Genomic DNA, 18,819 nt, shown 5'->3' on the forward strand with positions numbered 1-18,819 from the left:
AAAGCAATACGGGAGACTTGGAGTGCATGTCAGGGGATCAACGAGGAAGGCACGAGGCAGGGGGCGCGCCCACCCCCTGGGCGCGCCCTCCACCCTCGTGGGCCCCTCGTGTCTCCCCTGACGTATTTCTTCCTCCTATATACACCAATATACGCTAAAACCTTCGGGAAACAGAATAGATCAGGAGTTCCGCCGCCGCAAGCCTCTGTACCACCAAAAACCAATCGGGACCCTGTTCCGGCACCCTGCCGGAGGGAGGAACCCTCACCGGTGGCCATCTTCATCATTCCGGCGCTCTCCAGGACGAGGAGGGAGTAGTTCACCCTCGGGGCTGAGGGTATGTACCAGTAGCTATGTGTTTGATCTCTCTCTCTCTCTCGTGTCCTTGAGGTGATACGATCTTGATGTATCGCGAGCTTTGCTATTGTAGTTGGATCTTATGATGTTTCTCCCCCTCTACTCTCTTGTAATGGATTGAGTTTTCCCTTTGAAGTTATCTTATCGGATTGAGTCTTTAATGATTTGAGAACACTTGATGTATGTCTTGCGTGGGATAACCGTGGTGACAATGGGTTATTCTATTGATTCACTTGATGTATGTTTTGGTGATCAACTTGCGGGTTCCGCCCATGAACCTATGCATAGGGGTTGGCACACGTTTTCGTTTTGACTCTCCGGTAGAAACTTTGGGGCACTCTTTGAGGTTCTATGTGTTGGTTGAATAGATGAATCTGAGATTGTGTGATGCATATTGTATAATCATACCCACGGATACTTGAGGTGACATTGTAGTATCTAGGTGACATTAGGGTTTTGGTTGATGTGTGTCTTAAGGTGTTATTTTACTACGAACTCTAGGGCTGTTTGTGACACTTATAGGAATAGCCCAATGGATTGATCGGAAAGAATAACTTTGAGGTGGTTTCGTACCCTACCATAATCTCTTCGTTTGTTCTCCGCTATTAGTGACTTTGGAGTGACTCTTTGTTGCATGTTGAGGGATAGTTATATGATCCAATTATGTTATTATTGTTGAGAGAACTTGCACTAGTGAAAGTATGAACCCTAGGCCTTGTTTCCTAGCATTGCAATACCGTTTGTGCTCACTTTTATTATTAGTTACCTTGCTGTTTTTATATTTTCAGATTACAAAAACCTATATCTACCATCCATATTGCACTTGTATCACCATCTCTTCGCCGAACTAGTGCACCTATAAAATTTACCATTGTATTGGGTGTGTTGGGGACACAAGAGACTCTTTGTTATTTGGTTGCAGGGTTGTTTGAGAGAGACCATCTTCAACCTACGCCTCCCACGGATTGATAAACCTTAGGTCAGCCACTTGAGGGAAATTTGCTGATGTCCTACAAACCTCTGCACTTGGAGGCCCAACAACGTCTACAAGAAGAAGGTTGCGTAGTAGACATCAAGCTCTTTTCTGGCGCCGTTGCTGGGGAGGCTAGGTAAGCGGCACTCACACCCCGTCAATTAGCTCTTTTCTGGCGCCATTGCCGGGGAGGTGAGTGCTTGAAGGTATATCTTTAGATCTTGCAATCGAATCTTTTAGTTTCTTGTTTTATCACTAGTTTAGTTTATAAAAGAAAACTACCAAAAAAATGGAATTGAGGATGCCTCATATGCTTCATCTTTTTAATGTCTTTCGTGAAAATAAGGATTCCGATAATTGTGCTCAATTGCTAGAGGAAGAATGCATTAAAATGTTTGGCACTAAATCTTTGAATGATGAGCATGATTGCAATGTTGTTAGTATGAATTATTTGAATACCCATGATGCTAATGATATGCAAAGCCACAAGCTTGGGGATGCTATGTTTGATGAAGATGATATGTTTAGTCCCCCAAGTTTTGATGAGCAAATTTATTATGATGAAAGCATGCCTCCTACTTATGATGATTATTGTGATGACACATATGCTATAAAGAATAAAGATAACCATGAAACTTGTCATCATGATTTTAATTTTCAATTGGATTATGCTTCACATGGTAGTTATTTTGTTGAGTTTGCTCTCACTATTCCGAATGAGAAGAATTTTGCTTATGTGGAGAGTAGTAAATTTTCTATGCAAGTAGATCATGAAAAGAATGCTTTAGGTGCTGGTTATATTGTTGAATTCATTAATGATGCTACTGAAAATTATTATGAGGGAGGAATATATGCTTGTAGGAATTGCAATAATATCAAGTTTCCTCTCTATGTGCTTAAAGTTTTAAAGTTATGCTTGTTTTGCCTTCCTATGCTAGTTGATTATTGTTCCCATAAGTTGTTTGCTCACAAAATCCCAATGCATAGGAAGTGGGTTATACTTAAATATGCTAATCATATTCTTCATGATTTTCTCTTTATGTTTCAATCCTTATCTTTTATGCGAGCATGATTGAAATCATCATGCCTAGCTAGGGGCGTTAAACGTTAGCGCTTGTTGGGAGGCAACCCAATTTTTATTTTTGTTCTTTCTTTTTGGTTCTGTTTGGTAATAAATATTTGATCTAGCCTCTGGTTAGATGTGGTTTTATGTTTTAATTAGTGTTTGTGCCAAGTAAGACCTATAGGATCTTCTTGGATGATAATTATTTGATATTGCTGAAAATTCCAGAAACTTTCTGTTCACGAAAACAATTGTTAAAAATCACCAGAAAGTGATAAAATACTGATTCCAATTGAAGTAGATCAATAAACAAATTATCTAGGTCTTCCTAGTTTGGTAGAATTTTTGGAGTTCCAGAAGTATACGTTTGATACAGATTACCACAGACTGTTCTGTTTTTGACAGATTCTGTTTTCTATGTGTTGTTTGCTTATTTTGATGAATCTATGAGTAGTATCGGAGGGTATGAACCATAGAGAAGTTGGAATACAGTAGATATTACACCAATATGAATTTAGAATGAGCTCACAACAGTACCTAAGTGGTGATTTATTTTCTTATACTAACGGAGCTTATGAGTTTTCTGTTGAGTTTTGTGTTGTGAAGTTTTCAAGTTTTGGGTAAAGATTCGATGGACTATGTAATAAGGAGTGGCAAGAACCTAAGCTTGGGGATGCCCAAGGCACCCCAAGGTAATATTCAAGGACAACCAAGAGCCTAAGCTTGGGGATGCCCCGGATGGCATCCCCTCTTTCGTCTTCGTTCATCGGTAACTTTACTTGGAGCTATATTTTTATTCACCACATGATATGTGTTTTGCTTGGAGCTTCATTTTATTTTGTTAGTATTTTCTTTCTGTTATTTAGAATAATGTTTTTCATCTCTATTTTCAATAAAAATGTCAAGGATAGCCTTTACCATGCTTATTTTACAAGTCTACATGTTGCTGTTTGAAAACATAAAGTTTACCGCTGTTGCAAAAATTCCCTAGAAAAATCAGAATGTGATAAAATGATGAAACCTTTTGCATAATAAGATCTGATAAATTTACTACAGTGGGAATTTTCTTTCATAATTGTTGGAGCTAGGGAAGTATGGATCTTGCTGCATTCTTTACAGACTGTCCTGTTTAGGCAGATTGCTGTTATGTTTGCATTGTTTGCATGTGTTTGCTTGTTTAATGATTCTATTTGAGGATAGGACTATTAAATATGCAGAGGCATTTAGTATGCAATGTTGAATAATAATTTTAGTGATTTTCTACAATAGAGTATGATAAGGTTTTTGCATTGGTTTATACTAACTTATCTCACGAGTCCTTGTTGAGTTTTGTGTGGTTGAAGCTTTTGAGATTTAGGGAGACCGTGATATGAGAGGAATCAAGGAGACACAAAATCTCAAGCTTGGGGATGCCCAAGGCATCCCAAGATAATATTTCAAGAAGTCTCAAGCGTCTAAGCTTGGGGATGCCCGGTTGGCATCCCACCTTTCTTCTTCAACAACTATCGGTTAGTATCGGTTGATCCTAAGTTTTTGCTTCTTCACGAGATGTTTTCTATTCTTAGAATGTCATTTTATTTTGTTTTGCTTGCTGTTTGAATAAAATAACAAGATCTGAAATTCTTAAATGAGAGAGAGAGTCTTCACATAGCTACATAATTATTTAACTACTCATTGATCTTCACTTATATCTTTTTGGAGTAGTTTGTCATTTACTCGTGTGCTTCACTTATATCCTATGAGTAAATGGTTGAATGATTTGAATGTCATAAATCTGAAATTTTATATGTTTCATATGCTTATCCCATGGGGAGTAATGATTTCACATATAAGAAGTAGAGGTGGTAAATTTATTAAAGGTTAGCAAACATTGTATTGGTCACTTGAACAATTCATGAAAGAATATTGAAGGAAGAGAGATTTCACATATAAATATACTATCTTGGACATCTTCTATGATTGTGAGCCCCATTAATTATTTTCAAACCTGAGCAAATTAGTTGAAGTTGGACAAGGAAGACAACTTAATGAGTTATGCTTGGGTATATTTGTATAGAGTTATATTGTTATGGATCCTCTAACATGTGGTGCTTGCTATTTAGAATCCTTTGCTAGCCAAAATATCTGTACTAAGCGGGAATACTGCTTGTGCATCCAAAATCGCTGAACCAAGTTTCTTCCATGAGTGTCCACCATATCTACCTATATGCGGTATTTACCTGTCGTTCCAAGTAAATTTGCATGTGCCAAACTCTAAACCTTCAAATAATAATCTGTTTTGTATGCCCGAATCGCTCATGTAGCGACTAGGGGCTAGCAGTATCTTCCATGCTAGGTGGGTTATTCTCACGATGAGTGGACTCCGCTCATCATTCACGAGAAAATGGCTGGTAACTGGGATGCCCAGTCCCATGATCAAAAGATCAAAAACAAATTCGCAAATAATTTAAACAAACTCCCCCAAGATTGTTGAAAGTTGGACGACACCCGTTGTTTCGGACAAGCCGTGGAGTGTGATTGTTGGTGGAGGGGGAGTAAAATCTTTACCTTTCTGTTTGGGAACCGCCTATAATGTATCTAGTATGGAAGATATTGGGAACTCTTGGTCGTTATGTTGACAATGAAAGCATACCTCTCAAAATTATTTTCATCTCTGTTTTAGCTTCGAGCTCTGGCACCTCTGCAAATCCCTGCTTCCCTCTGCGAAGGGCCTATCTTTTACTTTTATGCAAGAGTCAATAGTATTCCTTCTCATTCCAACCTACTCTTTAGTTGGCAAGCATCATGTGATGGAAAGATCTAAGCATATATGGCCATTCAAATATATTTGATCATGAATTATTATTGTTGACAATTGTCTATATGATAAATAAGTTGGGAGGCGAAACATTAAGCCCCTATCTTTCTCTGTGTTCGATGGATGCTATTTGTTCTACAAATATGCTTTGAGTGGTAGCAATCATGGAAGACTATATGATAGTTGAGTATGTGGGATTTGCTAAATCAAAGCTCTGACATAGACTCTTCCTAAAAATAAGATGAATTGTAATTGTTTGATGACTAATAACACGGTTTGTTAGTTTTCAAGAAAGTTTATGATCTATACTTTAACATGTGAATAGCTTGTTACTTGATCATGCAAAGTTCTATGAGTTGAACTACTGTTATGACATATAATGATGCTAGAAAAGGTGATTGAAATTATCATTGATTAAACTTATGCACCTGCTAGCATTCACACTTCATAAATTATTTCTTTTATCATTTACCTACTCGAGGACGAGCAAGAATTAAGCTTGGGGATGCTGATACGCTCCAACGTATCTATAATTTATGAAGTATTCATGCTATTATATTATCCATCTTGGATGTTTTATGGGCTTCACTATGCACTTTTATATTGCTTTTGGGACTAACCTATTGACCCAGAGCCCAGTGCCAGTTTCTTTTTTTCCTTGTTTCAGTGTTTCGCAGAAAAGGAATATCAAACGGAGTCCAAACGGAATGAAACCTTCGGAAAAGTTATTTTTGGAAAGAAAGCAATACGGGAGACTTGGAGTGCATGCCAGGTGATCAACGAGGAAGGCACGAGGCAGGGGGCGCGCCCTCCACCCTCGTGGGCCCCTCGTGGCTCCCCGACGTATTTCTTCCTCCTATATATACCAATATACCCTAAAACCTTTGGGAAACAGAATAAATCTGGAGTTCCGCCACCGCAAGCCTCTGTAGCCACCAAAAACCAATCGGGACCCTGTTCCGGCACCCTGCCGGAGGGGGGAACCCTCACCGGTGGCCATCTTCATCATCCCGGCGCTCTCCATGACGAGGAGGGAGTAGTTCACTCTCGGGGCTGAGGGTATGTACCAGTAGCTATGTGTTTGATCTCTCTCTCTCTCTCGTGTCCTTGAGGTGATACGATCTTGATGTATCGCGAGCTTTGCTATTGTAGTTGGATCTTATGATGTTTCTCCCCCTCTACTCTCTTGTAATGGATTGAGTTTTCCCTTTGAAGTTATCTTATCGGATTGAGTCTTTAATGATTTGAGAACACTTGATGTATGTCTTGCGTGGGATAACCGTGGTGACAATGGGTTATTCTATTGATTCACTTGATGTATGTTTTGGTGATCAACTTGCGGGTTCCGCCCATGAACCTATGCATAGGGGTTGGCACACGTTTTCGTTTTGACTCTCCGGTAGAAACTTTGGGGCACTCTTTGAGGTTCTATGTGTTGGTTGAATAGATGAATCTGAGATTGTGTGATGCATATTGTATAATCATACCCACGGATACTTGAGGTGACATTGTAGTATCTAGGTGACATTAGGGTTTTGGTTGATGTGTGTCTTAAGGTGTTATTTTACTACGAACTCTAGGGCTGTTTGTGACACTTATAGGAATAGCCCAATGGATTGATCGGAAAGAATAACTTTGAGGTGGTTTCGTACCCTACCATAATCTCTTCGTTTGTTCTCCGCTATTAGTGACTTTGGAGTGACTCTTTGTTGCATGTTGAGGGATAGTTATATGATCCAATTATGTTATTATTGTTGAGAGAACTTGCACTAGTGAAAGTATGAACCCTAGGCCTTGTTTCCTAGCATTGCAATACCGTTTGTGCTCACTTTTATTATTAGTTACCTTGCTGTTTTTATATTTTCATATTACAAAAACCTATATCTACCATCCATATTGCACTTGTATCACCATCTCTTCGCCGAACTAGTGCACCTATAAAATTTACCATTGTATTGGGTGTGTTGGGGACACAAGAGACTCTTTGTTATTTGGTTGCAGGGTTGTTTGAGAGAGACCATCTTCAACCTACGCCTCCCACGGATTGATAAACCTTAGGTCAGCCACTTGAGGGAAATTTGCTGATGTCCTACAAACCTCTGCACTTGGAGGCCCAACAACGTCTACTAGAAGAAGGTTGCATAGTAGACATCACATAGATACATAGAACCAAGCACCTTACTCCTTGTCAATATTGTCTATGAACCTGTCCAGGGCACAGACCTCTTGGGAGTACCGAGCAGCAGGCATAACTTGGTCATACACTAGGCGAAGCGGTATTTCTTGCCCGTCTGGCCCCGCCGGTCCAATATGAGCCATATGCTTTGGCTCGAGGTTGGTAAATCGGGTCTTCACCATTGCCTAGGCCTTGCACGCTCCTTCTCGACAAGCCGATATCTTCCATAACTCAAAGCCACGCCGAGCTCCTTTGAAACGATTGGCCAATTCGGCCATCCCTTCTGGAGGTGTCTCGGTCGGCCATAATGCCTTGACCATGCTCTTCATGGCTTTCAGAGCTCTCTCGTGCACAATGGACATCTCCTTTAAAAGGTTGCCTCCAAATGAGTTGACCTCTTCTTTGGGCCGCCCTGTCAGGAGACCTAGCATAAGGTATTGCATGTCCTTTACATTAAGACACTGCGAATATCCACGTGCGCATTAGTTGAAATATCACTTACCGGGTATGCCGCCTTTCAATCTCCGGTTCTCCTCAAGGGCTTGCGCGAATTGAATTTTCAAACTCTCGATTTCTTTGGCCTGTTGTTGGTTTTCCGCCATCAGTTTGTTCTTTTCCTCATGGCTTCGCGTCAGCACTCGGCAGCTAGCTTTGTGCTGTGACTCGGCGTACCTTTGAGCTTCTCTGGCCGCGTCCAGATCCTTTTCTAGTTGACCTATGGATTCAACCGCTATAAGGGAAGCCTATGTTAAACAAGGTACCCTAAATAATTCATGCATTCTAAAACTTTTCCCTCACCATGGGCTTCGCTGGTGAAATTCTTGACCGCCTCTAGTTCGGCTTTTGCATCAGCCAACTGTGTTCGGTTCAACTCGAGGTCCTCGGACAGTTTCTTATTCTGTTCCCTCGAAGCCTACAAAATATCAAAAATACATATACTCATAGACCCTTAACTCGGCCGTCCCACCCGAATCGAGGCTCGGTGGCTACTGGGTTAGGATTTATGTTCTGTTTTCAAAACCAATCTCGTACCTGCATGTTGGTGGACAGGAGGTTGGCAATCCCCTCAAGACCTATTCGGGCTGCTCCGAGGTATGCATCCACCGAATTGAATGCATTGAACTCCTGGTCGGAAAAAGCGATATGGCGCAAGGATTCCCTTCGCCATCAGTGATTCATCACACTTTCAACCTCGAAATTGGTAACCGGGACATCCCCAGGATCCTTCCGAGGCGGGTCTGTGGTAAAATCTTCCGCATTGACCCCGACCCGCGCCGAGGACCCCAACCCGGGATTACGCCCTGACACCTCCTGGACGTCTTCGGACAGTGGTGGTGGTGCCCTTCTTCTGCAGGTTTCAGTAATGTTACGGGTACCCATGGCGACAACGTCAAATGTTCACCTAGCTATAATCTCAATATACTACCTTTTGGTCGAAGGTGCGGTCGATGTAGCTCCTGTGGTTACTTTGCGCTCGGAAGCTTCGTTATTGGCCAATGCCGACGCGTTCTGCACCGCTCCCCCTGGTGTTCGGCGCGTGGTACAGTGACCCTTGGGAGTAGAAGTCAGCATACGCGGGGTGGCGCGAGGCAAACACCCTATTCGGGAAGAGGCCATCTTGCTACTTACAGCGGAAGAAGGAAGGAACCCCAGGGTGATCGGCTATGTGGGCCACCTTGGTACCCATCAAGGCTTTCTTGGAAAAAGACCCCATCCTCGAAATCAATGTATGTCTCCGGGTCATCATAAAATCCCGGGTCGTCGTCACAGGAATGGCTCTCCGGTTGAGGAGAGAGGCAGCTAATGGTGTCGACCTGGTGCCTCCAATTCTGTTAGAAAAAATAGTAGATCCTGTTAGTATACGGATGTAATGTCTGGACTACGAAACGAAAAGTTGAACTTACCCATTCTATGGGATTATATCTTGCATAGCCGCCCCTGTTCCTCAAACGGGCAAATTCTTCCTCTTCTCCTTTGAAGAGATCAGCTAGTATGACATCCATTACCGCCTGGTTATCCGGCCCCTGTTGCTTGTAACGAGTTGCGTCATTTTTCCCGTTGTAGCACCATAGGGGGGTTCATTCTTTGTTGAAGAGGTTGTACGCACCGAGCGATGGCGGCAACCATCATGTCAACAATGGTTAACTTGCTGTGGGTCAGCAGCCGAACCTTGGCGGCCAAGCACGGCACCTCGGCTCTTTCTTCTTGGGCAGGGCTCTTTGGCCGCCAGTTGAACCTCTTCTTTAGAGGAGCGTCCATATATTCGGGCCGGCCCCTCCAACTAGCTCGGAAAGGGGAACGTCTTCAATATAAAACCATTTTGAGGTCCACTCTTCGGAATCCTTCTTTGGGGTCCCAATAGGATACCTTGTCCTGGCTATACGCCATACCTCGGCTCCGCCTACTTCAAAAATTAACCCCCCATGGGTACGGGGGGCGAGGCAGAAATATTTCCTCCATAAATCGAAATGAGCCTCACAACCCAAGAACATCTCACAAAGGGCGACGAAGCCGGAGATGTGCAATATGGATCCGGGGGTGAGGTGGTGAAGCTAGATCCCGTAAAATTCCAGCAAGCCCCGCAGGAAGGGGTGAATGGGGAAGCCTAAACCTCCTAGGAGGAAAGGCATGAAACATACCCTCTCTTCCTTGCTTGGGGCAGGGAAGCTCTCCATGAAGGCCTCGCCGTTCATGGAAGTTAATCCGGTGCAGACAGATACGAGATCAGCAGCGGGAAGATATCCTTACGTATGGAGATTTCTTAACTAGAGGCATGAAACCGAGGAGCTAGCCCAGTCGCCCGGGAGAGGGCCATGAGGGCGCGAGGATGAACCTGGGACGCTGGCCATTTGACCCGAGATTTCTTTGGTTTGGTCTTGGCTTCTTGCTTTGGGATGGATTAACCACCCGTCACGCTCCTGACCTGTTAAATAGGTACGCTTTCTGCTCCCAGAGGGGCGTTTCTATAAAAGAGCATTGGACTGTTCGCCTCCTGATGGGTACACGGAAGTCGAGGGTTGTCTTTAACCCTTGATGAAAATTAATACTGAGGGTCCAACAATGACTTGACGGATTAGAAGGTCATCGGCGACCGAACTGTTAAAACAACTGAACATGGAAGGGGTCAAGAACTCGCCTCGCAAGCCGAAGACTTCGGGTGGGTGGCCGGCAATCACGAACCCCGGTGTTGGAGGCTAGTTCAGGGGCTACTGAGGGAGACCTAGACTAGGGGGTCCTCGGGCTGCTGCCTCATCTTTCACGGGCCAGACAGGTGGGCACACTAGAATTACTGGAAGGCCAGACTACGAGGCAGCTTCGTATCCGGGCAGGAGGCCCTCAGAGTCTTGGTGTGTCCTCCAAGTTAAGATAGAAGATTCAGCATGTTAATTCCCTTGTTGTAACCGACCATGTGTAACCCTAGTACCCCGGGTGTCTATATAAACCAGAGGGTTTAGTCCGTAGAGGCTAGAACAACAACCATCATCCTACTTGCCTAGGGTTTATTTCATCTGATCTTGTGGTAGATCGACTCTGTAATCATCCTATACACCTCAATATAATCAAGCATGACGTAGGGTTTTAACTCTTAGAGAGGGCCCGAACCTAGGTAAACATCGTGGCCTTCGCCCCTTGTTCCCCATTGATCCAAGATCCACAGCTCGAGACCCCTACCCGAGATCCGCCGGTTTTGACACCAACATTGACCATAACACATGATCTCATAGCACAATGACATGAACACCATGCACAACACTTGTTGTATGTTTGATTGTATTGTATGGTTATTTATGATTGCTCTTTACTTATGGTAGATTGTACAGAGAGCGAAGAGTAACCTGATGAGGATTGTGAGATCAAAGAATCGTCAATACAGGCAAGTGTAACCTTTGATCAATAACCCATGTTTTCATGCATTGAGTTGTTTTCAACTAGGAATCCCTATAGGATTTTACTCTATGCTTGACAGAACCCATTAGAATGATATAGGTCCATTTATACCCTGACCTTGTAACCAACGAGCAGTTGCTTAGCTGCTATATCGTGGGTTAGGAAACACCTATATTATTCTATCATACAACCACATGGTTGACTACTGAGCTAGTACTTAATTAATGAATCATTGATATCTACTATGCAACCTTTCTTCTTGTAGACTCGTGTTGGGCCTCCAAGTGCAGAGTTTAGTAGGACAGTAGCAAATTTCCCTCAAGTGTATGACCTAAGGTTTATCAATCCGTGGGAGGCATAGGATGGAGATGGTCTCTCTCAAACAACCCTGCAACCAAATAACAAAGAGTCTCTTGTGTCCCCAACACACCAATACAATGGTAAATTGTATAGGTGCACTAGTTCGGCGAAGAGATTGTGATACAAGTGTACTATGAATAGTAGATATAGGTTTTCGTAATCTAAAAATATAAAAACAACAAGGTAACTAGTAACAAAAGTGAGCAAAAACGATATTGCAATGCTTGAAAACAAGGCCTAGGGTTCATACTTTCACTAGTGCAAAATCTCTCAACAGTGATAACATAATTGGATCATACACTACAAAAACAGACACATCCGTGACATTTTGGCCCGAACGATTTTTTCTGTCATGCTTATGACACTTCTATGACGATAATTGTGACAAAAGCATGTATCATCATAGGTGTGGTGGGATCCTACTTCTATGACAAAAAAATCATGTCAGAAAATGGGCTTTTCATCTTGGGCGGGCCGGGGATGCACCTGCATGACATTCTTTGGGCCGTCCATGACGGAAAAAATCGTGGTAGAAGCGAGGGCAAGGAAAATATCAGGGAGTTCCCGGTTACGTTGGGTGGTCAGGGCCGAGTGATGCACGGAGGTTTGTGCGTTGCACGTACGCGCGTGTGTGCGAGGCGTTGGGCTGTAATTGAACCCAAGGGAGGCGTTCGCTTACTGAACCCGAGTGATTGCACTAGCTACATCACTGAACCCAGCGATCGATCCCTTGGCTGTTAACTAAAACTGAGTGATTCCTTCGCTACTACTGCTAATTGAAGCCGATCGAACCTGCTACCTCTTGATGAACAATGACCATTGTTGGGGGTTGGATGAACAGTTCTCGGTGGGGGTTGGATGAACAAGACCCCGTGGTAGAATAGGCCGTTGCCGCTGGATGAACAGGACCCCGATCGAGGAGGTGGGGGTGGATGAACAGGACCCCGTGGAGGGCTAGTTGAACAGTAGCCGGTGGAAGCTGGATGAACAGGACCCCATGGATGAACAATAGCTGGTGGAGGCAGGAGGAAGTCGACGGTGGATGAACAGTAGCAGGTGGAGGCTAGAGGAAGTTGACAGTGGATGAACAGTAGCCCGTGGAGGCTGGAGCAGGGCAATAGACGGTGGATGAACAGTAGTCCGTGGAGTCTCGTTTTGTGGTACGCTACACCCCTCCCGATGAACAGGACACTGTTTCGACCGTAGGCGCACCAACACAAGTCCGTGTCCTCCATTTTGCGGTAGCCACACCCCTCCCGATCAATAGGACCCTGTTTCGACCGTAGGCACTCAAAAAAAGTCCTTTTACTCCGTTGCGGTACGCTAGACCCTTCCCGATGAAAAGGACACCGTTTCGACCATACGCGGTCGTACAGAAGGCCGTTTCCTCCATTCTGTGTTACGCCAGAGCTCGTTTCGGATGTTTCGTCCAAGACAGTTGGCCCCTGATGAACACGCGACGTTGTTTACTCTGTTCTGACCCAACCGGTTAGCTGCCGATGAACAGGACGATGTCGCTATATGCGTTAGAGACCCCGCCCGTATGTACGTACGTAGCCGTATTTACTATCTTGCAGCGTGGCTACGTACGTGTACACAATATAGACGGGACTGTGTGACATGCTACGTCAGCGCCTCTACTTCAACACATGCCGCTCCTTACTCGGCCGCGGTACGTCGCTGCAGAGAGACTGATCGACCGCTATATATGTACACGTTCGCGGCCAAACGGATAACGCTACCTTCGCTTTAACCTGGTGGGTCCCAGTTGTCAGGGGGTACGAAGGCACTTCCTTCCGTGCGAAGATAAAGCTGGTGGGTCCCAGCTGTCAGGGGGGAATGTTGTTTTCATGAAATACAGAGGCCCTTCCAGTGGGTACGAGCTGTCAGGTGGAGGAATCATTATTTTGCGCGTAATAAGGAGGCACTTCCTTGTGTGCGGCCATGGACCCAGTTGTCAGCCTCTCCACGTACAGTCCTCTTCTGATGGCTGTCGTTCGTTGACCGTGTTGACGATGTTGTACCGTCCGAGAGCACCAAGGTGGTGGACGATGGCGCGACCTAGGAAGGGCATGACCCGGAGCCGGGGAATACGCAGCAGCGGATGCCCCGTGGATTGAAGTACGAGGGTTGACTGGTTCGACTACGGTTTGAGGCTTCCGTCGCCGGAGAATAATAGGGGGTGTGGGTGGGTAGAGGGAAGGCCTGGCCAGTGGTGGGAGTAGGGTGGGGTGGTGAGGCCTGCGCGGCCGGACAACCGGTCACTAGAGGTAGGAGCAGGCAGTCCCACCGGTGCTGGTTTGGGCGGCTGGTGCAAGAAGATCAGAGATTGAAGAAGCAACAGGACCGTTCGATTAAAATCTAACAGTCACTGCTGCTAGAATTGTTTGTTGACTAAGTTGAAAAAGCCCTGCATACGCGTCAACTTAGTATGCCCACAGGTCTGCCTCAGAACCGGTGCGCCCCAGATGTTAGTGGGAGGAATCATTTTTTCGCGTAACAAGGAGGCAGTTGCTTGCGTGCGGCCATGGACCATGGGGTCCCTACTGTCAGCCTCTCCATGTACATCCCTATTCCGATGGCTGTCGTTTGTTGAATGTTGACCATGTTGAGCACGCTGCGCCTAGAGCACGAACGCGGTGGACGACGGTGAGGCCTAGGAATGGAACGACCCGGAGGCGGCGAAGACACAGAAGTGGATGCCCACGCTGAGGGGAGTATGACGGTTGACTGGTTTGGCTGATGCGTGATGCTGCCATCACCGGAGAATAACAGGAGGTGCGGGTGGGTAGAGGGATGGCCAGGCTAGCGGAGGGAGTAGGGTGGGCCGGTGAAGCCTGCGCGGCATCACTGCCGGCCACAAGAGGAGGGAGCACGCAGTCCCGCCGGCGCTGGTTTAGGTGGCTGGAGCAGGAAGATCAGAGATTGAAGAAGCACGTCGGCCGTTGGATGGACATCCAACAGTCACTGCTGCTAGAATCGTGTGTTGACTATAAGTTGATAAAGCCTTGCGTAAACAAGTCAACCTCGAAATTTGTTGCATGTACAACCCATTTGCTATTATTTTTATAATTTACAGCCCATTTGCTAATTCATATGGAATTTATTGCAGCCCATTTTCCATTTTTAGAATTGTTGCCCATTTTCTGGTCAGTACCGGGGTTAAAATTTTGAACTAAAAAATATGCAATTTTTTAAAAATTCGCATAGTTTTGTTGGGGAACAAAATATTTTTAATCCAAAAATTAGTAGCCATACGAAAACAAATCTAAAAATGGGCGCGCCTGTGGTCGTGGAGCACGGGGTCGATGATGACGGCGACAACGGCAGTGATAGTGACGGGACATCCCTCTAGGCTTGTCTTCCCTGTTTTCCTGTCAAGACTTTGAATGTGACCCGGCGGGGATGCGAAGGCATTTTGTTGGAAGAACTCCCTTTATGATGTATTAAATAGTGTTGCACTCCCCGATGTCGCCCTTCCATTACTTTCCGCGCACTTGCGACCCCTGAGCATGGGTGGCCGTCATTGTCATGCCGGGTCGCGGCGCCTGATTAAGGGTCCAGAGGCGGGCGCCTGTCGATAGCCGTGGGCAGTAAGCACCCGCCAGCTCGCTTGGGAGCGCTGCGCGAGGATCTGGACGCCGGGGACTGATACGTCTCCAACGTATCTACTTTTCCTAACGCTTTTCCTCTTGTTCTGGACTCTAATTTGCATGATTTGAATGAAACTAACCCCAGACTGACGTTGTTTTCAGCAGAACTACCATGGTGTTGTTTTTGCGCAGAAATAAAAGTTCCCGAAATGGAACGAAACTTTGCGAGGATTTTTTATACAATAAAAGAGAATTTCTGGAGCCAAGAGCCACTTGAGGGGGCACCTGTGTGGGCACAACCCACCAGGGCGCGCCTGCCCCCCCAGGCGCGCCCAGGTGGGTTGTCCCTACCTGGTGGACCCACAGACCCTGAAACCAACGCTATAAAATCCTATTTTTCTGGAAAAATGAGGGAGAAAGAATTATCATGATCCACGAGACGGAGCCGCCGTCACCTCCTGTTCTTCATCGGGAGGCCAGATCTGGAGTCCGTTTGGGGCTCCGGAGAGGGGGATCTTCGATCTTCATCATCACCAACCCTTCTCCATCGCCAATTCCATGATGCTCCCCACCGGGAGTGAGTAATTCCTTCGTAGGCTCGCTGGTCGGTGAGGAGTTGGATGAGATTCATCATGTAATATAGTTAGTTTTGTTAGGGCTTGATCCCTAGTATCCACTATGTTCTGAGATTGATGTTGCTATGACTTTGCCATGCTTAATGCATGTCACTTTGGGCCCGGGTGCCATGATTTCAGATCTGAAACATTTATGTTATGACCATTATATCCACGTTCTAGATCCGATCTTGCAAGTTATAGTCACCTACTACGTGTTATGATCCGGCAACCCCGGAGTGACAAGAGTCGGGACCACTCCCGATGATGACCGTAGTTTGAGGAGTTCATGTATTCACCGTGTGTTAATGCTTTGTTCCGGTTCTCTATTAGAAGGAGGCCTTAATATCCCTTAGTTTCCGTATGGACCCCGCTGCCACGGGAGGGCAGGACAAAAGATGTCATGCAAGTTCTTTCCATAAGCACGTATGACTATTTATGGAATACATGCCTACCTTACATTTATGAACTGGAACTAGTGCTGTATCGCCCTAGGTTATGACTGTCACATGATGAATATCATCCAACAAATTACCGATCTAATGCCTACGAATTTATCTTATATTGTTCTTGCTAAGTTACTACTGCTATCGTTACTGCTGCACGTGCTACAAAATTACTGCTATCACTGTTACCGCTACTATTGTTGCTGCCACTATTATCAAAAATATCAGACTACTTTCTACTGATCACTTTGCTGCAGATAATTAATCTCAAGGTGTGGTTGAATTGACAACTCAGCTGCTAATACTTGCAAATATTCTTTGGCTCCCCTTGTGTCGAATCTATAAATTTGGGTTGAATACTCTACCCTCGAAAACTGTTGCGATCCCCTATACTTGTGGGTTATCAAGACCTTTTTCTGGCGCCGTTGCCGGGGAGCATAGCTATATTTGTTGAGTCACTTGGGGTTATTATCAATTTATCATGATGAAGAATCTGAAGGATGCTAAGACTAAGATTTATCCCTCTAAGATGAGGGGAGGTAAGGAACTGCCATCTAGCTCTGCTTTAGATTCACCTTCTGTTATAAGTAAACTTGCAACACCACCACATGCTATTAATCCTGATATGTCGCAAGTCATAGATGATGCTACTTCTTCTATGAATGATACTTATGATGATGCTAGTACCTTGCTTGATGGTGATGATGTGCCACTAGGTGATTTTCTTGATGAACAAATTGCTAGAGTAAGACAACATGATATTGTTGAAACCGATGATGAGCTTGAAACTGAAAATCTTGAAACACCTACTAGAACTAGCCCTCCTAGATATGAATTGCCTAAGGTACCGGAAGGCTATGTTATGAATGAGGAGACAACTAGAGACATTCTTGCTTGTAAGGATAGAGATCATCTAGAGAAATTATTATGCAAGTATAAAGAAAAATCTCTGAATGCTAGAATGAAATATGATCCTAAGTTTGCTACTTCACCTATCTTTATTGATGATAAGGATTATGAATTCTCTATTGTCCCAGAGTTAATTACTTTGGTTGAATCTGATCCTTTCCATGGTTATGAAACTGAAACTGTTGTGGCACATCTTACTAAGTTGAATGACATAGCCACCCTTTTTACTCATGATGAGAAAACTCGCTATTACTATATTCTCAAATTTTCCGTTCTCATTAAAGGGTGATGCTAAAGCTTGGTACAATACTCTTGCTCCTGGTTGTGGCGTAGTTCCCAGGATATGATTTATTACTTCTCTGAAGAATATTTCCCTGCTCATAAGAAACAAGCTGCCTTACAGGAAATATTTAACTTTGTGCAAATTAAAGAAGAGAGTCTCCCACAAGCTTGGGGGAGGCTTTGCCAGTTACTTAATGCTTTGCCTGATCATCCTCTTAAGAAAAATGAAATACTTTATATCTTCTATAATGGACTAACCGATGCTTCTAGGGATTTCTTAGATAGTTGTGTTTTCAGGGAACAAACTATTGGGCAAGCTGAAGAATTATTGAATAGCATATTGAAAAATTATGATGATTGGACTCTTCCTAAACCACCACCTAAACCCACTCCAAAGAAGAGGGGTATATTATATCTCAGTCTTGAAGATATGCAAGAGGCAAATGAATCTATGAAGGAAAAAGGTATTAAAGACGAGGATGTCAAAAATTTACCTCCTATTGAAGAAATACATGGGCTTGATACACCACCACCATCTAAGGTGGTAGAGGTAAATTCTCTAATGAAATTTAATGATAATGATAATCCTCACAATATGCACCCTAGCCAATGCCTTTATGAGTTTGAAAACTACATTAGAAAGCAAGACCACTTCAATGCAAATGTTATGAAACAATTGAAATACAATTCTGATATGATTGCTCGCTTGAGTGACTTGTTATTTAGAATCTCAAATGATGTTAGAGGTGTGTGAAAGCATGCTTCTATGGTTCAAACTCAGCTAGAACAAGTTTCTAAATCTCAAAGAGAGTTGCTTGATGAAATGATCAATAATATAAGTGACTTTGCTGTTAGAGTAGCAACTAGAGGAGGTAAAATGACTCAGGAACCACTTTATCCTGAGGGACACCCAATAAGAATTGAACAAGACTCACAAGGAGTTAACACTGATGCATGTAGTCCTTCTAAAAAGAAAAAGAAGAAAAATGATAGGACTTTGCATGCCTCTAGTGAACCTGAAGTAGAAAAACCTCCTGATAATGATAAGGAAGTTTCTATCTCTGATGCTGAAACTCAACCTGGTAGTGAACACTCACCTTCTGATAATGAAAAAGATAATGATGAGGTTGATGAAAATACTCAAACAAATAGTAAAGAACGAGACAATGATGTTGAGATAGAACCTGCAACTGATCTTGATAACCCACAACCCAAGAATACACGATATGATAAAAGAGACTTTATTGCTAGAAAACATGATAAAGAAAGAGAACCATGGGTTCAAAAACCTATGCCCTTTACACCTAAGTCAACTAAAAAGAAAGATGATGAAGAATTTGAACGCTTTGCTGAAATGCTGA

The sequence above is a fragment of the Aegilops tauschii genome, chromosome 4, assembly GCF_002575655.3.
Source record: "Aegilops tauschii subsp. strangulata cultivar AL8/78 chromosome 4, Aet v6.0, whole genome shotgun sequence".
NCBI lineage: Eukaryota > Viridiplantae > Streptophyta > Magnoliopsida > Poales > Poaceae > Aegilops > Aegilops tauschii.